The sequence below is a fragment of the Mixophyes fleayi genome, chromosome 1 (genome assembly GCF_038048845.1).
Source record: "Mixophyes fleayi isolate aMixFle1 chromosome 1, aMixFle1.hap1, whole genome shotgun sequence".
NCBI lineage: Eukaryota > Metazoa > Chordata > Amphibia > Anura > Limnodynastidae > Mixophyes > Mixophyes fleayi.
The window spans coordinates 242,344,507-242,372,113 of NC_134402.1; the positions used below are offsets into that span (position 1 = coordinate 242,344,507).

The following is a 27,607-nucleotide window of genomic DNA, read 5'->3' on the forward strand; positions in this document are numbered from 1 at the left end:
GGAGGCGTGGGTTCAAATCCCACTCCTGACAGTAAGGTTACATTTTATCTTTCTTCTATATATCCTCATACTAATTTAAAGGTAACAAAACATCCTAAAAATTGGACAAACACTCACTTCACACCTCAGTTTCAATTTCCACCACGGAAATCTCGAGCGCTCACAACATAATTACCCCTTTGAAACAAACCACAATTCAGGTTGCAGCCTTCCTTGGAAATAAGGTCTTCAATCGTACTTCTGATTTCCATCTCCTATTCCATTACATTTTTATCATCTACATTTCCTCATATATTTTCCTTGCAAGATAAAATACCTTCCACATTACGAATGAGGGCTCCAATGATTATTGGTCAGAGCATTGCTCTTGTAAAGCAGAGCTCATGGCCTCAAATCCCACTGGTGTCGCCACAAAGCAATCCTACCAAGCATATAAGCCAAATTCATTAGCCAGCTCTTTAAAGATTCCCAAATTCTATTTCAATGGTGCATGAATATGGATTAAGCAACAAACTCTGGCACAAGATTCCCAATGCTGAAAATTAAAAGAAAACTATACTGTCTTAACCCATGACATTGTAAGAATTGGGAAAAAAAGTACATCATATACCAAATTCAATTGGAAATTCAAATTGGAAAAAGCTAAACTATGACTAAAAAAGCTTTTTCGATGTTATTTGTACAAGATGTCTGTCATTTAGCCAAGTAGGAACATATTTCTGTGCAAATGATTGTAAAATCAATTTGTACCCATACTTTAAATCAAAAGTCTTAACAGCAACATAAACAGCAGAGCTATATTATCTGTCTTTTTTGTTATATTCAACTTTTCGAAAACCTAAGCTTTTGTATGTCAGGATGGCCGAGCGGTCTAAGGCGCTGCGTTCAGGTCGCAGTCTCTCCTGGAGGCGTGGGTTCAAATCCCACTCCTGACAGTAAGGTTACATTTTATCTTTCTTCTATATATCCTCATACTAATTTAAAGGTAACAAAACATCCTAAAAATTGGACAAACACTCACTTCACACCTCAGTTTCAATTTCCACCACGGAAATCTCGAGCGCTCACAACATAATTACCCCTTTGAAACAAACCACAATTCAGGTTGCAGCCTTCCTTGGAAATAAGGTCTTCAATCGTACTTCTGATTTCCATCTCCTATTCCATTACATTTTTATCATCTACATTTCCTCATATATTTTCCTTGCAAGATAAAATACCTTCCACATTACGAATGAGGGCTCCAATGATTATTGGTCAGAGCATTGCTCTTGTAAAGCAGAGCTCATGGCCTCAAATCCCACTGGTGTCGCCACAAAGCAATCCTACCAAGCATATAAGCCAAATTCATTAGCCAGCTCTTTAAAGATTCCCAAATTCTATTTCAATGGTGCATGAATATGGATTAAGCAACAAACTCTGGCACAAGCTTCCCAATGCTGAAAATTAAAAGAAAACTATACTGTCTTAACCCATGACATTGTAAGAATTGGGAAAAAAAGTACATCATATACCAAATTCAATTGGAAATTCAAATTGGAAAAAGCTAAACTATGACTAAAAAAGCTTTTTCGATGTTATTTGTACAAGATGTCTGTCATTTAGCCAAGTAGGAACATATTTCTGTGCAAATGATTGTAAAATCAATTTGTACCCATACTTTAAATCAAAAGTCTTAACAGCAACATAAACAGCAGAGCTATATGCTGTCTTTTTTGTTATATTCAACTTTTCGAAAACCTAAGCTTTTGTATGTCAGGATGGCCGAGCGTTCTAAGGCGCTGCGGTCGCAGTCTCTCCTGGAGGCGTGGGTTCAAATCCCACTCCTGATAGTAAGGTTACATTTTATCTTTCTTCTATATATCCTCATACTAATTTAAAGGTAACAAAACATCCTAAAAATTGGACAAACACTCACTTCACACCTCAGTTTCAATTTCCACCACGGAAATCTCGAGCGCTCACAACATAATTACCCCTTTGTAACAAACCACAATTCAGGTTGCAGCCTTCCTTGGAAATAAGGTCTTCAATCGTACTTCTGATTTCCATCTCCTATTCCATTACATTTTTATCATCTACATTTCCTCATATATTTTCCTTGCAAGATAAAATACCTTCCACATTACGAATGAGGACTCCAATGATTATTGGTCAGAGCATTGCTCTTGTAAAGCAGAGCTCATGGCCTCAAATCCCACTGGTGTCGCCACAAAGCAATCCTACCAAGCATATAAGCCAAATTCATTAGCCAGCTCTTTAAAGATTCCCAAATTCTATTTCAATGGTGCATGAATATGGATTAAGCAACAAACTCTGGCACAAGATTCCCAATGCTGAAAATTAAAAGAAAACTATACTGTCTTAACCCATGACATTGTAAGAATTGGGAAAAAAAGTACATCATATACCAAATTCAATTGGAAATTCAAATTGGAAAAAGCTAAACTATGACTAAAAAAGCTTTTTCGATGTTATTTGTACAAGATGTCTGTCATTTAGCCAAGTAGGAACATATTTCTGTGCAAATGATTGTAAAATCAATTTGTACCCATACTTTAAATCAAAAGTCTTAACAGCAACATAAACAGCAGAGCTATATGCTGTCTTTTTTGTTATATTCAACTTTTCGAAAACCTAAGCTTTTGTATGTCAGGATGGCCGAGCGGTCTAAGGCGTTGCGTTCAGGTCGCAGTCTCTCCTGGAGGCGTGGGTTTAAATCCCACTCCTGACAGTAAGGTTACATTTTATCTTTCTTCTATATATCCTCATACTAATTTAAAGGTAACAAAACATCCTAAAAATTGGACAAACACTCACTTCACACCTCAGTTTCAATTTCCACCACGGAAATCTCGAGCGCTCACAACATAATTACCCCTTTGAAACAAACCACAATTCAGGTTGCAGCCTTCCTTGGAAATAAGGTCTTCAATCGTACTTCTGATTTCCATCTCCTATTCCATTACATTTTTATCATCTACATTTCCTCATATATTTTCCTTGCAAGATAAAATACCTTCCACATTACGAATGAGGGCTCCAATGATTATTGGTCAGAGCATTGCTCTTGTAAAGCAGAGCTCATGGCCTCAAATCCCACTGGTGTCGCCACAAAGCAATCCTACCAAGCATATAAGCCAAATTCATTAGCCAGCTCTTTAAAGATTCCCAAATTCTATTTCAATGGTGCATGAATATGGATTAAGCAACAAACTCTGGCACAAGCTTCCCAATGCTGAAAATTAAAAGAAAACTATACTGTCTTAACCCATGACATTGTAAGAATTGGGAAAAAAAGTACATCAAATACCAAATTCAATTGGAAATTCAAATTAGAAAAAGGTAAACTATGACTAAAAAAGCTTTTTCGATGTTATTTGTACAAGATGTCTGTCATTTAGCCAAGTAGGAACATATTTCTGTGCAAATGATTGTAAAATCAATTTGTACCCATACTTTAAATCAAAAGTCTTAACAGCAACATAAACAGCAGAGCTATATGCTGTCTTTTTTGTTATATTCAACTTTTCGAAAACCTGAACTTTTGTATGTCAGAGCTATATGCTGTCTTTTTTGTTATATTCAACTTTTCGAAAAACTAAGCTTTTCTGTATCAGGATGGCCGAGCGGTCTAAGGCGCTGCGTTCAGGTCGCAGTCTCTCCTGGAGGCGTGGGTTCAAATCCCACTCCTGATAGTAAGGTTACATTTTATCTTTCTTCTATATATCCTCATACTAATTTAAAGGTAACAAAACATCCTAAAAATTGGACAAACACTCACTTCACACCTCAGTTTCAATTTCCACCACGGAAATCTCGAGCGCTCACAACATAATTACCCCTTTGTAACAAACCACAATTCAGGTTGCAGCCTTCCTTGGAAATAAGGTCTTCAATCGTACTTCTGATTTCCATCTCCTATTCCATTACATTTTTATCATCTACATTTCCTCATATATTTTCCTTGCAAGATAAAATACCTTCCACATTACGAATGAGGACTCCAATGATTATTGGTCAGAGCATTGCTCTTGTAAAGCAGAGCTCATGGCCTCAAATCCCACTGGTGTCGCCACAAAGCAATCCTACCAAGCATATAAGCCAAATTCATTAGCCAGCTCTTTAAAGATTCCCAAATTCTATTTCAATGGTGCATGAATATGGATTAAGCAACAAACTCTGGCACAAGCTTCCCAATGCTGAAAATCAAAAGAAAACTATACTGTCTTAACCCATGACATTGTAAGAATTGGGAAAAAAAGTACATCATATACCAAATTCAATTGGAAATTCAAATTGGAAAAAGCTAAACTATGACTAAAAAAGCTTTTTCGATGTTATTTGTACAAGATGTCTGTCATTTAGCCAAGTAGGAACATATTTCTGTGCAAAAGATTGTAAAATCAATTTGTACCCATACTTTAAATCAAAAGTCTTAACAGCAACATAAACAGCAGAGCTATATGCTGTCTTTTTTGTTATATTCAACTTTTCGAAAACCTAAGCTTTTGTATGTCAGGATGGCCAAGCGGTCTAAGGCGCTGCGTTCAGGTCGCAGTCTCTCCTGGAGGCGTGGGTTCAAATCCCACTCCTGACAGTAAGGTTACATTTTATCTTTCTTCTATATATCCTCATACTAATTTAAAGGTAACAAAACATCCTAAAAATTGGATAAACACTCACTTCACACCTCAGTTTCAATTTCCACCACGGAAATCTCGAGCGCTCACAACATAATTACCCCTTTGTAACAAACCACAATTCAGGTTGCAGCCTTCCTTGGAAATAAGGTCTTCAATCGTACTTCTGATTTCCATCTCCTATTCCATTACATTTTTATCATCTACATTTCCTCATATATTTTCCTTGCAAGATAAAATACCTTCCACATTACGAATGAGGACTCCAATGATTATTGGTCAGAGCATTGCTCTTGTAAAGCAGAGCTCATGGCCTCAAATCCCACTGGTGTCGCCACAAAGCAATCCTACCAAGCATATAAGCCAAATTCATTAGCCAGCTCTTTAAAGATTCCCAAATTCTATTTCAATGGTGCATGAATATGGATTAAGCAACAAACTCTGGCACAAGCTTCCCAATGCTGAAAATTAAAAGAAAACTATACTGTCTTAACCCATGACATTGTAAGAATTGGGAAAAAAAGTACATCATATACCAAATTCAATTGGAAATTCAAATTGGAAAAAGCTAAACTATGACTAAAAAAGCTTTTTCGATGTTATTTGTACAAGATGTCTGTCATTTAGCCAAGTAGGAACATATTTCTGTGCAAATGATTGTAAAATCAATTTGTACCCATACTTTAAATCAAAAGTCTTAACAGCAACATAAACAGCAGAGCTATATGCTGTCTTTTTTGTTATATTCAACTTTTCGAAAACCTAAGCTTTTGTATGTCAGGATGGCCGAGCGTTCTAAGGCGCTGCGTTCAGGTCGCAGTCTCTCCTGGAGGCGTGGGTTCAAATCCCACTCCTGACAGTAAGGTTACATTTTATCTTTCTTCTATATATCCTCATACTAATTTAAAGGTAACAAAACATCCTAAAAATTGGACAAACACTCACTTCACACCTCAGTTTCAATTTCCACCACGGAAATCTCGAGCGCTCACAACATAATTACCCCTTTGAAACAAACCACAATTCAGGTTGCAGCCTTCCTTGGAAATAAGGTCTTCAATCGTACTTCTGATTTCCATCTCCTATTCCATTACATTTTTATCATCTACATTTCCTCATATATTTTCCTTGCAAGATAAAATACCTTCCACATTACGAATGAGGGCTCCAATGATTATTGGTCAGAGCATTGCTCTTGTAAAGCAGAGCTCATGGCCTCAAATCCCACTGGTGTCGCCACAAAGCAATCCTACCAAGCATATAAGCCAAATTCATTAGCCAGCTCTTTAAAGATTCCCAAATTCTATTTCAATGGTGCATGAATATGGATTAAGCAACAAACTCTGGCACAAGATTCCCAATGCTGAAAATTAAAAGAAAACTATACTGTCTTAACCCATGACATTGTAAGAATTGGGAAAAAAAGTACATCATATACCAAATTCAATTGGAAATTCAAATTGGAAAAAGCTAAACTATGACTAAAAAAGCTTTTTCGATGTTATTTGTACAAGATGTCTGTCATTTAGCCAAGTAGGAACATATTTCTGTGCAAATGATTGTAAAATCAATTTGTACCCATACTTTAAATCAAAAGTCTTAACAGCAACATAAACAGCAGAGCTATATTATCTGTCTTTTTTGTTATATTCAACTTTTCGAAAACCTAAGCTTTTGTATGTCAGGATGGCCGAGCGGTCTAAGGCGCTGCGTTCAGGTCGCAGTCTCTCCTGGAGGCGTGGGTTCAAATCCCACTCCTGACAGTAAGGTTACATTTTATCTTTCTTCTATATATCCTCATACTAATTTAAAGGTAACAAAACATCCTAAAAATTGGACAAACACTCACTTCACACCTCAGTTTCAATTTCCACCACGGAAATCTCGAGCGCTCACAACATAATTACCCCTTTGAAACAAACCACAATTCAGGTTGCAGCCTTCCTTGGAAATAAGGTCTTCAATCGTACTTCTGATTTCCATCTCCTATTCCATTACATTTTTATCATCTACATTTCCTCATATATTTTCCTTGCAAGATAAAATACCTTCCACATTACGAATGAGGGCTCCAATGATTATTGGTCAGAGCATTGCTCTTGTAAAGCAGAGCTCATGGCCTCAAATCCCACTGGTGTCGCCACAAAGCAATCCTACCAAGCATATAAGCCAAATTCATTAGCCAGCTCTTTAAAGATTCCCAAATTCTATTTCAATGGTGCATGAATATGGATTAAGCAACAAACTCTGGCACAAGATTCCCAATGCTGAAAATTAAAAGAAAACTATACTGTCTTAACCCATGACATTGTAAGAATTGGGAAAAAAAGTACATCATATACCAAATTCAATTGGAAATTCAAATTGGAAAAAGCTAAACTATGACTAAAAAAGCTTTTTCGATGTTATTTGTACAAGATGTCTGTCATTTAGCCAAGTAGGAACATATTTCTGTGCAAATGATTGTAAAATCAATTTGTACCCATACTTTAAATCAAAAGTCTTAACAGCAACATAAACAGCAGAGCTATATTATCTGTCTTTTTTGTTATATTCAACTTTTCGAAAACCTAAGCTTTTGTATGTCAGGATGGCCGAGCGGTCTAAGGCGCTGCGTTCAGGTCGCAGTCTCTCCTGGAGGCGTGGGTTCAAATCCCACTCCTGACAGTAAGGTTACATTTTATCTTTCTTCTATATATCCTCATACTAATTTAAAGGTAACAAAACATCCTAAAAATTGGACAAACACTCACTTCACACCTCAGTTTCAATTTCCACCACGGAAATCTCGAGCGCTCACAACATAATTACCCCTTTGAAACAAACCACAATTCAGGTTGCAGCCTTCCTTGGAAATAAGGTCTTCAATCGTACTTCTGATTTCCATCTCCTATTCCATTACATTTTTATCATCTACATTTCCTCATATATTTTCCTTGCAAGATAAAATACCTTCCACATTACGAATGAGGGCTCCAATGATTATTGGTCAGAGCATTGCTCTTGTAAAGCAGAGCTCATGGCCTCAAATCCCACTGGTGTCGCCACAAAGCAATCCTACCAAGCATATAAGCCAAATTCATTAGCCAGCTCTTTAAAGATTCCCAAATTCTATTTCAATGGTGCATGAATATGGATTAAGCAACAAACTCTGGCACAAGCTTCCCAATGCTGAAAATTAAAAGAAAACTATACTGTCTTAACCCATGACATTGTAAGAATTGGGAAAAAAAGTACATCATATACCAAATTCAATTGGAAATTCAAATTGGAAAAAGCTAAACTATGACTAAAAAAGCTTTTTCGATGTTATTTGTACAAGATGTCTGTCATTTAGCCAAGTAGGAACATATTTCTGTGCAAATGATTGTAAAATCAATTTGTACCCATACTTTAAATCAAAAGTCTTAACAGCAACATAAACAGCAGAGCTATATGCTGTCTTTTTTGTTATATTCAACTTTTCGAAAACCTAAGCTTTTGTATGTCAGGATGGCCGAGCGTTCTAAGGCGCTGCGGTCGCAGTCTCTCCTGGAGGCGTGGGTTCAAATCCCACTCCTGATAGTAAGGTTACATTTTATCTTTCTTCTATATATCCTCATACTAATTTAAAGGTAACAAAACATCCTAAAAATTGGACAAACACTCACTTCACACCTCAGTTTCAATTTCCACCACGGAAATCTCGAGCGCTCACAACATAATTACCCCTTTGTAACAAACCACAATTCAGGTTGCAGCCTTCCTTGGAAATAAGGTCTTCAATCGTACTTCTGATTTCCATCTCCTATTCCATTACATTTTTATCATCTACATTTCCTCATATATTTTCCTTGCAAGATAAAATACCTTCCACATTACGAATGAGGACTCCAATGATTATTGGTCAGAGCATTGCTCTTGTAAAGCAGAGCTCATGGCCTCAAATCCCACTGGTGTCGCCACAAAGCAATCCTACCAAGCATATAAGCCAAATTCATTAGCCAGCTCTTTAAAGATTCCCAAATTCTATTTCAATGGTGCATGAATATGGATTAAGCAACAAACTCTGGCACAAGATTCCCAATGCTGAAAATTAAAAGAAAACTATACTGTCTTAACCCATGACATTGTAAGAATTGGGAAAAAAAGTACATCATATACCAAATTCAATTGGAAATTCAAATTGGAAAAAGCTAAACTATGACTAAAAAAGCTTTTTCGATGTTATTTGTACAAGATGTCTGTCATTTAGCCAAGTAGGAACATATTTCTGTGCAAATGATTGTAAAATCAATTTGTACCCATACTTTAAATCAAAAGTCTTAACAGCAACATAAACAGCAGAGCTATATGCTGTCTTTTTTGTTATATTCAACTTTTCGAAAACCTAAGCTTTTGTATGTCAGGATGGCCGAGCGGTCTAAGGCGTTGCGTTCAGGTCGCAGTCTCTCCTGGAGGCGTGGGTTTAAATCCCACTCCTGACAGTAAGGTTACATTTTATCTTTCTTCTATATATCCTCATACTAATTTAAAGGTAACAAAACATCCTAAAAATTGGACAAACACTCACTTCACACCTCAGTTTCAATTTCCACCACGGAAATCTCGAGCGCTCACAACATAATTACCCCTTTGAAACAAACCACAATTCAGGTTGCAGCCTTCCTTGGAAATAAGGTCTTCAATCGTACTTCTGATTTCCATCTCCTATTCCATTACATTTTTATCATCTACATTTCCTCATATATTTTCCTTGCAAGATAAAATACCTTCCACATTACGAATGAGGGCTCCAATGATTATTGGTCAGAGCATTGCTCTTGTAAAGCAGAGCTCATGGCCTCAAATCCCACTGGTGTCGCCACAAAGCAATCCTACCAAGCATATAAGCCAAATTCATTAGCCAGCTCTTTAAAGATTCCCAAATTCTATTTCAATGGTGCATGAATATGGATTAAGCAACAAACTCTGGCACAAGCTTCCCAATGCTGAAAATTAAAAGAAAACTATACTGTCTTAACCCATGACATTGTAAGAATTGGGAAAAAAAGTACATCAAATACCAAATTCAATTGGAAATTCAAATTAGAAAAAGGTAAACTATGACTAAAAAAGCTTTTTCGATGTTATTTGTACAAGATGTCTGTCATTTAGCCAAGTAGGAACATATTTCTGTGCAAATGATTGTAAAATCAATTTGTACCCATACTTTAAATCAAAAGTCTTAACAGCAACATAAACAGCAGAGCTATATGCTGTCTTTTTTGTTATATTCAACTTTTCGAAAACCTGAACTTTTGTATGTCAGAGCTATATGCTGTCTTTTTTGTTATATTCAACTTTTCGAAAAACTAAGCTTTTCTGTATCAGGATGGCCGAGCGGTCTAAGGCGCTGCGTTCAGGTCGCAGTCTCTCCTGGAGGCGTGGGTTCAAATCCCACTCCTGATAGTAAGGTTACATTTTATCTTTCTTCTATATATCCTCATACTAATTTAAAGGTAACAAAACATCCTAAAAATTGGACAAACACTCACTTCACACCTCAGTTTCAATTTCCACCACGGAAATCTCGAGCGCTCACAACATAATTACCCCTTTGTAACAAACCACAATTCAGGTTGCAGCCTTCCTTGGAAATAAGGTCTTCAATCGTACTTCTGATTTCCATCTCCTATTCCATTACATTTTTATCATCTACATTTCCTCATATATTTTCCTTGCAAGATAAAATACCTTCCACATTACGAATGAGGACTCCAATGATTATTGGTCAGAGCATTGCTCTTGTAAAGCAGAGCTCATGGCCTCAAATCCCACTGGTGTCGCCACAAAGCAATCCTACCAAGCATATAAGCCAAATTCATTAGCCAGCTCTTTAAAGATTCCCAAATTCTATTTCAATGGTGCATGAATATGGATTAAGCAACAAACTCTGGCACAAGCTTCCCAATGCTGAAAATCAAAAGAAAACTATACTGTCTTAACCCATGACATTGTAAGAATTGGGAAAAAAAGTACATCATATACCAAATTCAATTGGAAATTCAAATTGGAAAAAGCTAAACTATGACTAAAAAAGCTTTTTCGATGTTATTTGTACAAGATGTCTGTCATTTAGCCAAGTAGGAACATATTTCTGTGCAAATGATTGTAAAATCAATTTGTACCCATACTTTAAATCAAAAGTCTTAACAGCAACATAAACAGCAGAGCTATATGCTGTCTTTTTTGTTATATTCAACTTTTCGAAAACCTAAGCTTTTGTATGTCAGGATGGCCGAGCGTTCTAAGGCGCTGCGTTCAGGTCGCAGTCTCTCCTGGAGGCGTGGGTTCAAATCCCACTCCTGACAGTAAGGTTACATTTTATCTTTCTTCTATATATCCTCATACTAATTTAAAGGTAACAAAACATCCTAAAAATTGGACAAACACTCACTTCACACCTCAGTTTCAATTTCCACCACGGAAATCTCGAGCGCTCACAACATAATTACCCCTTTGAAACAAACCACAATTCAGGTTGCAGCCTTCCTTGGAAATAAGGTCTTCAATCGTACTTCTGATTTCCATCTCCTATTCCATTACATTTTTATCATCTACATTTCCTCATATATTTTCCTTGCAAGATAAAATACCTTCCACATTACGAATGAGGGCTCCAATGATTATTGGTCAGAGCATTGCTCTTGTAAAGCAGAGCTCATGGCCTCAAATCCCACTGGTGTCGCCACAAAGCAATCCTACCAAGCATATAAGCCAAATTCATTAGCCAGCTCTTTAAAGATTCCCAAATTCTATTTCAATGGTGCATGAATATGGATTAAGCAACAAACTCTGGCACAAGATTCCCAATGCTGAAAATTAAAAGAAAACTATACTGTCTTAACCCATGACATTGTAAGAATTGGGAAAAAAAGTACATCATATACCAAATTCAATTGGAAATTCAAATTGGAAAAAGCTAAACTATGACTAAAAAAGCTTTTTCGATGTTATTTGTACAAGATGTCTGTCATTTAGCCAAGTAGGAACATATTTCTGTGCAAATGATTGTAAAATCAATTTGTACCCATACTTTAAATCAAAAGTCTTAACAGCAACATAAACAGCAGAGCTATATTATCTGTCTTTTTTGTTATATTCAACTTTTCGAAAACCTAAGCTTTTGTATGTCAGGATGGCCGAGCGGTCTAAGGCGCTGCGTTCAGGTCGCAGTCTCTCCTGGAGGCGTGGGTTCAAATCCCACTCCTGACAGTAAGGTTACATTTTATCTTTCTTCTATATATCCTCATACTAATTTAAAGGTAACAAAACATCCTAAAAATTGGACAAACACTCACTTCACACCTCAGTTTCAATTTCCACCACGGAAATCTCGAGCGCTCACAACATAATTACCCCTTTGAAACAAACCACAATTCAGGTTGCAGCCTTCCTTGGAAATAAGGTCTTCAATCGTACTTCTGATTTCCATCTCCTATTCCATTACATTTTTATCATCTACATTTCCTCATATATTTTCCTTGCAAGATAAAATACCTTCCACATTACGAATGAGGGCTCCAATGATTATTGGTCAGAGCATTGCTCTTGTAAAGCAGAGCTCATGGCCTCAAATCCCACTGGTGTCGCCACAAAGCAATCCTACCAAGCATATAAGCCAAATTCATTAGCCAGCTCTTTAAAGATTCCCAAATTCTATTTCAATGGTGCATGAATATGGATTAAGCAACAAACTCTGGCACAAGATTCCCAATGCTGAAAATTAAAAGAAAACTATACTGTCTTAACCCATGACATTGTAAGAATTGGGAAAAAAAGTACATCATATACCAAATTCAATTGGAAATTCAAATTGGAAAAAGCTAAACTATGACTAAAAAAGCTTTTTCGATGTTATTTGTACAAGATGTCTGTCATTTAGCCAAGTAGGAACATATTTCTGTGCAAATGATTGTAAAATCAATTTGTACCCATACTTTAAATCAAAAGTCTTAACAGCAACATAAACAGCAGAGCTATATTATCTGTCTTTTTTGTTATATTCAACTTTTCGAAAACGAAAACCTAAGCTTTTGTATGTCAGGATGGCCGAGCGGTCTAAGGCGCTGCGTTCAGGTCGCAGTCTCTCCTGGAGGCGTGGGTTCAAATCCCACTCCTGACAGTAAGGTTACATTTTATCTTTCTTCTATATATCCTCATACTAATTTAAAGGTAACAAAACATCCTAAAAATTGGACAAACACTCACTTCACACCTCAGTTTCAATTTCCACCACGGAAATCTCGAGCGCTCACAACATAATTACCCCTTTGAAACAAACCACAATTCAGGTTGCAGCCTTCCTTGGAAATAAGGTCTTCAATCGTACTTCTGATTTCCATCTCCTATTCCATTACATTTTTATCATCTACATTTCCTCATATATTTTCCTTGCAAGATAAAATACCTTCCACATTACGAATGAGGGCTCCAATGATTATTGGTCAGAGCATTGCTCTTGTAAAGCAGAGCTCATGGCCTCAAATCCCACTGGTGTCGCCACAAAGCAATCCTACCAAGCATATAAGCCAAATTCATTAGCCAGCTCTTTAAAGATTCCCAAATTCTATTTCAATGGTGCATGAATATGGATTAAGCAACAAACTCTGGCACAAGCTTCCCAATGCTGAAAATTAAAAGAAAACTATACTGTCTTAACCCATGACATTGTAAGAATTGGGAAAAAAAGTACATCATATACCAAATTCAATTGGAAATTCAAATTGGAAAAAGCTAAACTATGACTAAAAAAGCTTTTTCGATGTTATTTGTACAAGATGTCTGTCATTTAGCCAAGTAGGAACATATTTCTGTGCAAATGATTGTAAAATCAATTTGTACCCATACTTTAAATCAAAAGTCTTAACAGCAACATAAACAGCAGAGCTATATGCTGTCTTTTTTGTTATATTCAACTTTTCGAAAACCTAAGCTTTTGTATGTCAGGATGGCCGAGCGTTCTAAGGCGCTGCGTTCAGGTCGCAGTCTCTTCTGGAGGCGTGGGTTCAAATCCCACTCCTGACAGTAAGGTTACATTTTATCTTTCTTCTATATATCCTCATACTAATTTAAAGGTAACAAAACATCCTAAAAATTGGACAAACACTCACTTCACACCTCAGTTTCAATTTCCACCACGGAAATCTCGAGCGCTCACAACATAATTACCCCTTTGAAACAAACCACAATTCAGGTTGCAGCCTTCCTTGGAAATAAGGTCTTCAATCGTACTTCTGATTTCCATCTCCTATTCCATTACATTTTTATCATCTACATTTCCTCATATATTTTCCTTGCAAGATAAAATACCTTCCACATTACGAATGAGGGCTCCAATGATTATTGGTCAGAGCATTGCTCTTGTAAAGCAGAGCTCATGGCCTCAAATCCCACTGGTGTCGCCACAAAGCAATCCTACCAAGCATATAAGCCAAATTCATTAGCCAGCTCTTTAAAGATTCCCAAATTCTATTTCAATGGTGCATGAATATGGATTAAGCAACAAACTCTGGCACAAGATTCCCAATGCTGAAAATTAAAAGAAAACTATACTGTCTTAACCCATGACATTGTAAGAATTGGGAAAAAAAGTACATCATATACCAAATTCAATTGGAAATTCAAATTGGAAAAAGCTAAACTATGACTAAAAAAGCTTTTTCGATGTTATTTGTACAAGATGTCTGTCATTTAGCCAAGTAGGAACATATTTCTGTGCAAATGATTGTAAAATCAATTTGTACCCATACTTTAAATCAAAAGTCTTAACAGCAACATAAACAGCAGAGCTATATTATCTGTCTTTTTTGTTATATTCAACTTTTCGAAAACGAAAACCTAAGCTTTTGTATGTCAGGATGGCCGAGCGGTCTAAGGCGCTGCGTTCAGGTCGCAGTCTCTCCTGGAGGCGTGGGTTCAAATCCCACTCCTGACAGTAAGGTTACATTTTATCTTTCTTCTATATATCCTCATACTAATTTAAAGGTAACAAAACATCCTAAAAATTGGACAAACACTCACTTCACACCTCAGTTTCAATTTCCACCACGGAAATCTCGAGCGCTCACAACATAATTACCCCTTTGAAACAAACCACAATTCAGGTTGCAGCCTTCCTTGGAAATAAGGTCTTCAATCGTACTTCTGATTTCCATCTCCTATTCCATTACATTTTTATCATCTACATTTCCTCATATATTTTCCTTGCAAGATAAAATACCTTCCACATTACGAATGAGGGCTCCAATGATTATTGGTCAGAGCATTGCTCTTGTAAAGCAGAGCTCATGGCCTCAAATCCCACTGGTGTCGCCACAAAGCAATCCTACCAAGCATATAAGCCAAATTCATTAGCCAGCTCTTTAAAGATTCCCAAATTCTATTTCAATGGTGCATGAATATGGATTAAGCAACAAACTCTGGCACAAGCTTCCCAATGCTGAAAATTAAAAGAAAACTATACTGTCTTAACCCATGACATTGTAAGAATTGGGAAAAAAAGTACATCATATACCAAATTCAATTGGAAATTCAAATTGGAAAAAGCTAAACTATGACTAAAAAAGCTTTTTCGATGTTATTTGTACAAGATGTCTGTCATTTAGCCAAGTAGGAACATATTTCTGTGCAAATGATTGTAAAATCAATTTGTACCCATACTTTAAATCAAAAGTCTTAACAGCAACATAAACAGCAGAGCTATATGCTGTCTTTTTTGTTATATTCAACTTTTCGAAAACCTAAGCTTTTGTATGTCAGGATGGCCGAGCGGTCTAAGGCGTTGCGTTCAGGTCGCAGTCTCTTCTGGAGGCGTGGGTTCAAATCCCACTCCTGACAGTAAGGTTACATTTTATCTTTCTTCTATATATCCTCATACTAATTTAAAGGTAACAAAACATCCTAAAAATTGGACAAACACTCACTTCACACCTCAGTTTCAATTTCCACCACGGAAATCTCGAGCGCTCACAACATAATTACCCCTTTGAAACAAACCACAATTCAGGTTGCAGCCTTCCTTGGAAATAAGGTCTTCAATCGTACTTCTGATTTCCATCTCCTATTCCATTACATTTTTATCATCTACATTTCCTCATATATTTTCCTTGCAAGATAAAATACCTTCCACATTACGAATGAGGGCTCCAATGATTATTGGTCAGAGCATTGCTCTTGTAAAGCAGAGCTCATGGCCTCAAATCCCACTGGTGTCGCCACAAAGCAATCCTACCAAGCATATAAGCCAAATTCATTAGCCAGCTCTTTAAAGATTCCCAAATTCTATTTCAATGGTGCATGAATATGGATTAAGCAACAAACTCTGGCACAAGATTCCCAATGCTGAAAATTAAAAGAAAACTATACTGTCTTAACCCATGACATTGTAAGAATTGGGAAAAAAAGTACATCATATACCAAATTCAATTGGAAATTCAAATTGGAAAAAGCTAAACTATGACTAAAAAAGCTTTTTCGATGTTATTTGTACAAGATGTCTGTCATTTAGCCAAGTAGGAACATATTTCTGTGCAAATGATTGTAAAATCAATTTGTACCCATACTTTAAATCAAAAGTCTTAACAGCAACATAAACAGCAGAGCTATATGCTGTCTTTTTTGTTATATTCAACTTTTCGAAAACCTGAACTTTTGTATGTCAGAGCTATATGCTGTCTTTTTTGTTATATTCAACTTTTCGAAAAACTAAGCTTTTGTGTATCAGGATGGCCGAGCGGTCTAAGGCGCTGCGTTCAGGTCGCAGTCTCTCCTGGAGGCGTGGGTTCAAATCCCACTCCTGATAGTAAGGTTACATTTTATCTTTCTTCTATATATCCTCATACTAATTTAAAGGTAACAAAACATCCTAAAAATTGGACAAACACTCACTTCACACCTCAGTTTCAATTTCCACCACGGAAATCTCGAGCGCTCACAACATAATTACCCCTTTGTAACAAACCACAATTCAGGTTGCAGCCTTCCTTGGAAATAAGGTCTTCAATCGTACTTCTGATTTCCATCTCCTATTCCATTACATTTTTATCATCTACATTTCCTCATATATTTTCCTTGCAAGATAAAATACCTTCCACATTACGAATGAGGACTCCAATGATTATTGGTCAGAGCATTGCTCTTGTAAAGCAGAGCTCATGGCCTCAAATCCCACTGGTGTCGCCACAAAGCAATCCTACCAAGCATATAAGCCAAATTCATTAGCCAGCTCTTTAAAGATTCCCAAATTCTATTTCAATGGTGCATGAATATGGATTAAGCAACAAACTCTGGCACAAGCTTCCCAATGCTGAAAATCAAAAGAAAACTATACTGTCTTAACCCATGACATTGTAAGAATTGGGAAAAAAAGTACATCATATACCAAATTCAATTGGAAATTCAAATTGGAAAAAGCTAAACTATGACTAAAAAAGCTTTTTCGATGTTATTTGTACAAGATGTCTGTCATTTAGCCAAGTAGGAACATATTTCTGTGCAAATGATTGTAAAATCAATTTGTACCCATACTTTAAATCAAAAGTCTTAACAGCAACATAAACAGCAGAGCTATATGCTGTCTTTTTTGTTATATTCAACTTTTCGAAAACCTAAGCTTTTGTATGTCAGGATGGCCAAGCGGTCTAAGGCGCTGCGTTCAGGTCGCAGTCTCTCCTGGAGGCGTGGGTTCAAATCCCACTCCTGACAGTAAGGTTACATTTTATCTTTCTTCTATATATCCTCATACTAATTTAAAGGTAACAAAACATCCTAAAAATTGGATAAACACTCACTTCACACCTCAGTTTCAATTTCCACCACGGAAATCTCGAGCGCTCACAACATAATTACCCCTTTGTAACAAACCACAATTCAGGTTGCAGCCTTCCTTGGAAATAAGGTCTTCAATCGTACTTCTGATTTCCATCTCCTATTCCATTACATTTTTATCATCTACATTTCCTCATATATTTTCCTTGCAAGATAAAATACCTTCCACATTACGAATGAGGACTCCAATGATTATTGGTCAGAGCATTGCTCTTGTAAAGCAGAGCTCATGGCCTCAAATCCCACTGGTGTCGCCACAAAGCAATCCTACCAAGCATATAAGCCAAATTCATTAGCCAGCTCTTTAAAGATTCCCAAATTCTATTTCAATGGTGCATGAATATGGATTAAGCAACAAACTCTGGCACAAGCTTCCCAATGCTGAAAATTAAAAGAAAACTATACTGTCTTAACCCATGACATTGTAAGAATTGGGAAAAAAAGTACATCATATACCAAATTCAATTGGAAATTCAAATTGGAAAAAGCTAAACTATGACTAAAAAAGCTTTTTCGATGTTATTTGTACAAGATGTCTGTCATTTAGCCAAGTAGGAACATATTTCTGTGCAAATGATTGTAAAATCAATTTGTACCCATACTTTAAATCAAAAGTCTTAACAGCAACATAAACAGCAGAGCTATATGCTGTCTTTTTTGTTATATTCAACTTTTCGAAAACCTAAGCTTTTGTATGTCAGGATGGCCGAGCGTTCTAAGGCGCTGCGTTCAGGTCGCAGTCTCTCTTGGAGGCGTGGGTTCAAATCCCACTCCTGACAGTAAGGTTACATTTTATCTTTCTTCTATATATCCTCATACTAATTTAAAGGTAACAAAACATCCTAAAAATTGGACAAACACTCACTTCACACCTCAGTTTCAATTTCCACCACGGAAATCTCGAGCGCTCACAACATAATTACCCCTTTGAAACAAACCACAATTCAGGTTGCAGCCTTCCTTGGAAATAAGGTCTTCAATCGTACTTCTGATTTCCATCTCCTATTCCATTACATTTTTATCATCTACATTTCCTCATATATTTTCCTTGCAAGATAAAATACCTTCCACATTACGAATGAGGGCTCCAATGATTATTGGTCAGAGCATTGCTCTTGTAAAGCAGAGCTCATGGCCTCAAATCCCACTGGTGTCGCCACAAAGCAATCCTACCAAGCATATAAGCCAAATTCATTAGCCAGCTCTTTAAAGATTCCCAAATTCTATTTCAATGGTGCATGAATATGGATTAAGCAACAAACTCTGGCACAAGATTCCCAATGCTGAAAATTAAAAGAAAACTATACTGTCTTAACCCATGACATTGTAAGAATTGGGAAAAAAAGTACATCATATACCAAATTCAATTGGAAATTCAAATTGGAAAAAGGTAAACTATGACTAAAAAAGCTTTTTCGATGTTATTTGTACAAGATGTCTGTCATTTAGCCAAGTAGGAACATATTTCTGTGCAAATGATTGTAAAATCAATTTGTACCCATACTTTAAATCAAAAGTCTTAACAGCAACATAAACAGCAGAGCTATATGCTGTCTTTTTTGTTATATTCAACTTTTCGAAAACCTAAGCTTTTGTATGTCAGGATGGCCGAGCGGTCTAAGGCGCTGCGTTCAGGTCGCAGTCTCTCCTGGAGGCGTGGGTTCAAATCCCACTCCTGACAGTAAGGTTACATTTTATCTTTCTTCTATATATCCTCATACTAATTTAAAGGTAACAAAACATCCTAAAAATTGGACAAACACTCACTTCACACCTCAGTTTCAATTTCCACCACGGAAATCTCGAGCGCTCACAACATAATTACCCCTTTGAAACAAACCACAATTCAGGTTGCAGCCTTCCTTGGAAATAAGGTCTTCAATCGTACTTCTGATTTCCATCTCCTATTCCATTACATTTTTATCATCTACATTTCCTCATATATTTTCCTTGCAAGATAAAATACCTTCCACATTACGAATGAGGGCTCCAATGATTATTGGTCAGAGCATTGCTCTTGTAAAGCAGAGCTCATGGCCTCAAATCCCACTGGTGTCGCCACAAAGCAATCCTACCAAGCATATAAGCCAAATTCATTAGCCAGCTCTTTAAAGATTCCCAAATTCTATTTCAATGGTGCATGAATATGGATTAAGCAACAAACTCTGGCACAAGCTTCCCAATGCTGAAAATTAAAAGAAAACTATACTGTCTTAACCCATGACATTGTAAGAATTGGGAAAAAAAGTACATCAAATACCAAATTCAATTGGAAATTCAAATTAGAAAAAGGTAAACTATGACTAAAAAAGCTTTTTCGATGTTATTTGTACAAGATGTCTGTCATTTAGCCAAGTAGGAACATATTTCTGTGCAAATGATTGTAAAATCAATTTGTACCCATACTTTAAATCAAAAGTCTTAACAGCAACATAAACAGCAGAGCTATATGCTGTCTTTTTTGTTATATTCAACTTTTCGAAAACCTAAGCTTTTGTATGTCAGGATGGCCGAGCGTTCTAAGGCGCTGCGGTTGCAGTCTCTCCTGGAGGCGTGGGTTCAAATCCCACTCCTGACAGTAAGGTTACATTTTATCTTTCTTCTATATATCCTCATACTAATTTAAAGGTAACAAAACATCCTAAAAATTGGACAAACACTCACTTCACACCTCAGTTTCAATTTCCACCACGGAAATCTCGAGCGCTCACAACATAATTACCCCTTTGAAACAAACCACAATTCAGGTTGCAGCCTTCCTTGGAAATAAGGTCTTCAATCGTACTTCTGATTTCCATCTCCTATTCCATTACATTTTTATCATCTACATTTCCTCATATATTTTCCTTGCAAGATAAAATACCTTCCACATTACGAATGAGGGCTCCAATGATTATTGGTCAGAGCATTGCTCTTGTAAAGCAGAGCTCATGGCCTCAAATCCCACTGGTGTCGCCACAAAGCAATCCTACCAAGCATATAAGCCAAATTCATTAGCCAGCTCTTTAAAGATTCCCAAATTCTATTTCAATGGTGCATGAATATGGATTAAGCAACAAACTCTGGCACAAGCTTCCCAATGCTGAAAATTAAAAGAAAACTATACTGTCTTAACCCATGACATTGTAAGAATTGGGAAAAAAAGTACATCAAATACCAAATTCAATTGGAAATTCAAATTAGAAAAAGGTAAACTATGACTAAAAAAGCTTTTTCGATGTTATTTGTACAAGATGTCTGTCATTTAGCCAAGTAGGAACATATTTCTGTGCAAATGATTGTAAAATCAATTTGTACCCATACTTTAAATCAAAAGTCTTAACAGCAACATAAACAGCAGAGCTATATGCTGTCTTTTTTGTTATATTCAACTTTTCGAAAACCTGAACTTTTGTATGTCAGAGCTATATGCTGTCTTTTTTGTTATATTCAACTTTTCGAAAAACTAAGCTTTTGTGTATCAGGATGGCCGAGCGGTCTAAGGCGCTGCGTTCAGGTCGCAGTCTCTCCTGGAGGCGTGGGTTCAAATCCCACTCCTGATAGTAAGGTTACATTTTATCTTTCTTCTATATATCCTCATACTAATTTAAAGGTAACAAAACATCCTAAAAATTGGACAAACACTCACTTCACACCTCAGTTTCAATTTCCACCACGGAAATCTCGAGCGCTCACAACATAATTACCCCTTTGTAACAAACCACAATTCAGGTTGCAGCCTTCCTTGGAAATAAGGTCTTCAATCGTACTTCTGATTTCCATCTCCTATTCCATTACATTTTTATCATCTACATTTCCTCATATATTTTCCTTGCAAGATAAAATACCTTCCACATTACGAATGAGGACTCCAATGATTATTGGTCAGAGCATTGCTCTTGTAAAGCAGAGCTCATGGCCTCAAATCCCACTGGTGTCGCCACAAAGCAATCCTACCAAGCATATAAGCCAAATTCATTAGCTAGCTCTTTAAAGATTCCCAAATTCTATTTCAATGGTGCATGAATATGGATTAAGCAACAAACTCTGGCACAAGCTTCCCAATGCTGAAAATTAAAAGAAAACTATACTGTCTTAACCCATGACATTGTAAGAATTGGGAAAAAAAGTACATCATATACCAAATTCAATTGGAAATTCAAATTGGAAAAAGCTAAACTATGACTAAAAAAGCTTTTTCGATGTTATTTGTACAAGATGTCTGTCATTTAGCCAAGTAGGAACATATTTCTGTGCAAATGATTGTAAAATCAATTTGTACCCATACTTTAAATCAAAAGTCTTAACAGCAACATAAACAGCAGAGCTATATGCTGTCTTTTTTGTTATATTCAACTTTTCGAAAACCTGAACTTTTGTATGTCAGAGCTATATGCTGTCTTTTTTGTTATATTCAACTTTTCGAAAAACTAAGCTTTTGTGTATCAGGATGGCCGAGCGGTCTAAGGCGCTGCGTTCAGGTCGCAGTCTCTCCTGGAGGCGTGGGTTCAAATCCCACTCCTGATAGTAAGGTTACATTTTATCTTTCTTCTATATATCCTCATACTAATTTAAAGGTAACAAAACATCCTAAAAATTGGACAAACACTCACTTCACACCTCAGTTTCAATTTCCACCACGGAAATCTCGAGCGCTCACAACATAATTACCCCTTTGTAACAAACCACAATTCAGGTTGCAGCCTTCCTTGGAAATAAGGTCTTCAATCGTACTTCTGATTTCCATCTCCTATTCCATTACATTTTTATCATCTACATTTCCTCATATATTTTCCTTGCAAGATAAAATACCTTCCACATTACGAATGAGGACTCCAATGATTATTGGTCAGAGCATTGCTCTTGTAAAGCAGAGCTCATGGCCTCAAATCCCACTGGTGTCGCCACAAAGCAATCCTACCAAGCATATAAGCCAAATTCATTAGCCAGCTCTTTAAAGATTCCCAAATTCTATTTCAATGGTGCATGAATATGGATTAAGCAACAAACTCTGGCACAAGCTTCCCAATGCTGAAAATCAAAAGAAAACTATACTGTCTTAACCCATGACATTGTAAGAATTGGGAAAAAAAGTACATCATATACCAAATTCAATTGGAAATTCAAATTGGAAAAAGCTAAACTATGACTAAAAAAGCTTTTTCGATGTTATTTGTACAAGATGTCTGTCATTTAGCCAAGTAGGAACATATTTCTGTGCAAATGATTGTAAAATCAATTTGTACCCATACTTTAAATCAAAAGTCTTAACAGCAACATAAACAGCAGAGCTATATGCTGTCTTTTTTGTTATATTCAACTTTTCGAAAACCTAAGCTTTTGTATGTCAGGATGGCCAAGCGGTCTAAGGCGCTGCGTTCAGGTCGCAGTCTCTCCTGGAGGCGTGGGTTCAAATCCCACTCCTGACAGTAAGGTTACATTTTATCTTTCTTCTATATATCCTCATACTAATTTAAAGGTAACAAAACATCCTAAAAATTGGATAAACACTCACTTCACACCTCAGTTTCAATTTCCACCACGGAAATCTCGAGCGCTCACAACATAATTACCCCTTTGTAACAAACCACAATTCAGGTTGCAGCCTTCCTTGGAAATAAGGTCTTCAATCGTACTTCTGATTTCCATCTCCTATTCCATTACATTTTTATCATCTACATTTCCTCATATATTTTCCTTGCAAGATAAAATACCTTCCACATTACGAATGAGGACTCCAATGATTATTGGTCAGAGCATTGCTCTTGTAAAGCAGAGCTCATGGCCTCAAATCCCACTGGTGTCGCCACAAAGCAATCCTACCAAGCATATAAGCCAAATTCATTAGCCAGCTCTTTAAAGATTCCCAAATTCTATTTCAATGGTGCATGAATATGGATTAAGCAACAAACTCTGGCACAAGCTTCCCAATGCTGAAAATTAAAAGAAAACTATACTGTCTTAACCCATGACATTGTAAGAATTGGGAAAAAAAGTACATCATATACCAAATTCAATTGGAAATTCAAATTGGAAAAAGCTAAACTATGACTAAAAAAGCTTTTTCGATGTTATTTGTACAAGATGTCTGTCATTTAGCCAAGTAGGAACATATTTCTGTGCAAATGATTGTAAAATCAATTTGTACCCATACTTTAAATCAAAAGTCTTAACAGCAACATAAACAGCAGAGCTATATGCTGTCTTTTTTGTTATATTCAACTTTTCGAAAACCTAAGCTTTTGTATGTCAGGATGGCCGAGCGGTCTAAGGCGCTGCGTTCAGGTCACAGTCTCTCCTGGAGGCGTGGGTTCAAATCCCACTCCTGACAGTAAGGTTACATTTTATCTTTCTTCTATATATCCTCATACTAATTTAAAGGTAACAAAACATCCTAAAAATTGGACAAACACTCACTTCACACCTCAGTTTCAATTTCCACCACGGAAATCTCGAGCGCTCACAACATAATTACCCCTTTGAAACAAACCACAATTCAGGTTGCAGCCTTCCTTGGAAATAAGGTCTTCAATCGTACTTCTGATTTCCATCTCCTATTCCATTACATTTTTATCATCTACATTTCCTCATATATTTTCCTTGCAAGATAAAATACCTTCCACATTACGAATGAGGGCTCCAATGATTATTGGTCAGAGCATTGCTCTTGTAAAGCAGAGCTCATGGCCTCAAATCCCACTGGTGTCGCCACAAAGCAATCCTACCAAGCATATAAGCCAAATTCATTAGCCAGCTCTTTAAAGATTCCCAAATTCTATTTCAATGGTGCATGAATATGGATTAAGCAACAAACTCTGGCACAAGATTCCCAATGCTGAAAATTAAAAGAAAACTATACTGTCTTAACCCATGACATTGTAAGAATTGGGAAAAAAAGTACATCATATACCAAATTCAATTGGAAATTCAAATTGGAAAAAGGTAAACTATGACTAAAAAAGCTTTTTCGATGTTATTTGTACAAGATGTCTGTCATTTAGCCAAGTAGGAACATATTTCTGTGCAAATGATTGTAAAATCAATTTGTACCCATACTTTAAATCAAAAGTCTTAACAGCAACATAAACAGCAGAGCTATATGCTGTCTTTTTTGTTATATTCAACTTTTCGAAAACCTAAGCTTTTGTATGTCAGGATGGCCGAGCGGTCTAAGGCGCTGCGTTCAGGTCGCAGTCTCTCCTGGAGGCGTGGGTTCAAATCCCACTCCTGACAGTAAGGTTACATTTTATCTTTCTTCTATATATCCTCATACTAATTTAAAGGTAACAAAACATCCTAAAAATTGGACAAACACTCACTTCACACCTCAGTTTCAATTTCCACCACGGAAATCTCGAGCGCTCACAACATAATTACCCCTTTGAAACAAACCACAATTCAGGTTGCAGCCTTCCTTGGAAATAAGGTCTTCAATCGTACTTCTGATTTCCATCTCCTATTCCATTACATTTTTATCATCTACATTTCCTCATATATTTTCCTTGCAAGATAAAATACCTTCCACATTACGAATGAGGGCTCCAATGATTATTGGTCAGAGCATTGCTCTTGTAAAGCAGAGCTCATGGCCTCAAATCCCACTGGTGTCGCCACAAAGCAATCCTACCAAGCATATAAGCCAAATTCATTAGCCAGCTCTTTAAAGATTCCCAAATTCTATTTCAATGGTGCATGAATATGGATTAAGCAACAAACTCTGGCACAAACTTCCCAATGCTGAAAATTAAAAGAAAACTATACTGTCTTAACCCATGACATTGTAAGAATTGGGAAAAAAAGTACATCAAATACCAAATTCAATTGGAAATTCAAATTAGAAAAAGCTAAACTATGACTAAAAAAGCTTTTTCGATGTTATTTGTACAAGATGTCTGTCATTTAGCCAAGTAGGAACATATTTCTGTGCAAATGATTGTAAAATCAATTTGTACCCATACTTTAAATCAAAAGTCTTAACAGCAACATAAACAGCAGAGCTATATGCTGTCTTTTTTGTTATATTCAACTTTTCGAAAACCTAAGCTTTTGTGTGTCAGGATGGCTGAGCGTTCTAAGGCGCTGCGGTCGCAGTCTCTCCTGGAGGCGTGGGTTCAAATCCCACTCCTGACAGTAAGGTTACATTTTATCTTTCTTCTATATATCCTCATACTAATTTAAAGGTAACAAAACATCCTAAAAATTGGACAAACACTCACTTCACACCTCAGTTTCAATTTCCACCACGGAAATCTCGAGCGCTCACAACATAATTACCCCTTTGTAACAAACCACAATTCAGGTTGCAGCCTTCCTTGGAAATAAGGTCTTCAATCGTACTTCTGATTTCCATCTCCTATTCCATTACATTTTTATCATCTACATTTCCTCATATATTTTCCTTGCAAGATAAAATACCTTCCACATTCCGAATGAGGGCTCCAATGATTATTGGTCAGAGCATTGCTCTTGTAAAGCAGAGCTCATGGCCTCAAATCCCACTGGTGTCGCCACAAAGCAATCCTACCAAGCATATAAGCCAAATTCATTAGCCAGCTCTTTAAAGATTCCCAAATTCTATTTCAATGGTGCATGAATATGGATTAAGCAACAAACTCTGGCACAAGATTCCCAATGCTGAAAATTAAAAGAAAACTATACTGTCTTAACCCATGACATTGTAAGAATTGGGAAAAAAGTACATCATATACCAAATTCAATTGGAAATTCAAATTGGAAAAAGCTAAACTATGACTAAAAAAGCTTTTTCGATGTTATTTGTACAAGATGTCTGTCATTTAGCCAAGTAGGAACATATTTCTGTGCAAATGATTGTAAAATCAATTTGTACCCATACGGTCCATCCTGTCACAAATAGATTGCCTTTACTTTTAAGCAATCCTAGATTCACTTCCGAATACATGCGTACCCACACAAACAAATATACAGGAGTACCAGAGGAGCAGCAGCCATCCAGAACAACCATCCTAGAGTGAGTATTATTTTTCTTCAAGCTGCAAGTCAACACATTGGGTAAAAAATTGTATCCTTATTTGTTGGCCTTCATTGAGGTATTATACTGCTGAAAATAGTGGGACAAGCTGCAGAACACTGTCATGTATTCGAGTGTGGACAAGTAGCATGATTTTCTAAATTGTTGAAACGTCTTCAAGTGGGAAGTTTGGACTATTCGGAATATCATTTAAGACTCATGTATTATCTTACCAATCTCTAATAAACATTCATTACTTATTGGACTATTCAGAGACATTGACAAATGGACATTTACCTGCAAGCTATCTAATATACATGCAAGGTGCAGCACTTGAAAGCTTTCTGTATTATTTATCAACTTCAAATAGACTAAAAAATTGAAGGCGACTCAAGAAAGTTTTCACCATTCAGAATTATGACACAGAATTGTGTCAATGCACTGCCATCATGGTGGATCTACCTCTGCATTGCTCAGCACCACCTTTGGCCAGGAAAGTACGTTCTGTTACATTGAGGAGTCTCTGCATGCAGAATACCACTGCTGAATGTGACAGCCTTTGGCAGGAGTTACTATCATCAAAAGATAAACTATGAGCCCCAGGCTTTATGACACTGGTGTTTCTTTGCCAACCACTTCAGACCACAGCTACAGAGAGGTAAGCTCTTCATTTATTTAATGTTACATGCCAAATTCCCTTCCATTGAGCAGAGTAGATCTGCAAAGGTCATGGCGGGAAAACGTTTCACCTAGGCCCTTCTACTAGGGGCGGACACAGTCCAAGGGATTCTGATAATCAGTCCTTGATATGTCTCTGGCAGAAGAATAGAATGGCGCAGATTCTAAATCCTGAGCAGCACTAAGATGCAGGAAATTCAGTTCAGCTGGCAGTTAGATTTTGGTGTGAAAGTATGAAAGGGGTTAAATTCAGTCACTTATCTTTTATCCAGACCCAGGCCCCTTTAGCTAACCCAATTGTGGCCCCATTGTTCCATGCTGTAGGCAGCCCAATGTCAGACCAGCAGGGGGGGTCTGTCGATGTGTGGGTTTGGGAAGGATCAGCCCGGTAACAGCTTACTTATGACAGCTGCCAATACATTGTAGGTCCTTGATCTAAGACTGCTCTGGCCCAGTCCCATGAGTGTGG

At 36.8% G+C, this 27,607-nt stretch overlaps 9 non-coding genes across 9 annotated transcripts; all 9 read left to right on the forward strand.

The window, feature by feature from the left end:
• The first annotated feature begins 852 nt into the window (after positions 1 to 852).
• Positions 853 to 935, forward strand: TRNAL-CAG (transfer RNA leucine (anticodon CAG)). The gene has a single exon. It is a non-coding gene; the product is annotated as a tRNA-Leu (tRNA).
• A 5,388-nt stretch (positions 936 to 6,323) lies between these two features.
• TRNAL-CAG (transfer RNA leucine (anticodon CAG)) lies at positions 6,324 to 6,406 on the forward strand. The gene has a single exon. It is a non-coding gene; the product is annotated as a tRNA-Leu (tRNA).
• An 821-nt stretch (positions 6,407 to 7,227) lies between these two features.
• On the forward strand, positions 7,228 to 7,310 carry TRNAL-CAG (transfer RNA leucine (anticodon CAG)). The gene has a single exon. It is a non-coding gene; the product is annotated as a tRNA-Leu (tRNA).
• A 4,486-nt stretch (positions 7,311 to 11,796) lies between these two features.
• Positions 11,797 to 11,879, forward strand: TRNAL-CAG (transfer RNA leucine (anticodon CAG)). The gene has a single exon. It is a non-coding gene; the product is annotated as a tRNA-Leu (tRNA).
• Positions 11,880 to 12,706: 827 nt separating this feature from the next.
• Positions 12,707 to 12,789, forward strand: TRNAL-CAG (transfer RNA leucine (anticodon CAG)). The gene has a single exon. It is a non-coding gene; the product is annotated as a tRNA-Leu (tRNA).
• A 1,729-nt stretch (positions 12,790 to 14,518) lies between these two features.
• TRNAL-CAG (transfer RNA leucine (anticodon CAG)) lies at positions 14,519 to 14,601 on the forward strand. The gene has a single exon. It is a non-coding gene; the product is annotated as a tRNA-Leu (tRNA).
• An 819-nt stretch (positions 14,602 to 15,420) lies between these two features.
• On the forward strand, positions 15,421 to 15,503 carry TRNAL-CAG (transfer RNA leucine (anticodon CAG)). The gene has a single exon. It is a non-coding gene; the product is annotated as a tRNA-Leu (tRNA).
• Positions 15,504 to 19,090: 3,587 nt separating this feature from the next.
• TRNAL-CAG (transfer RNA leucine (anticodon CAG)) lies at positions 19,091 to 19,173 on the forward strand. The gene has a single exon. It is a non-coding gene; the product is annotated as a tRNA-Leu (tRNA).
• A 5,448-nt stretch (positions 19,174 to 24,621) lies between these two features.
• TRNAL-CAG (transfer RNA leucine (anticodon CAG)) lies at positions 24,622 to 24,704 on the forward strand. Its single transcript has one exon. It is a non-coding gene; the product is annotated as a tRNA-Leu (tRNA).
• The last annotated feature ends 2,903 nt before the right edge of the window (positions 24,705 to 27,607 follow it).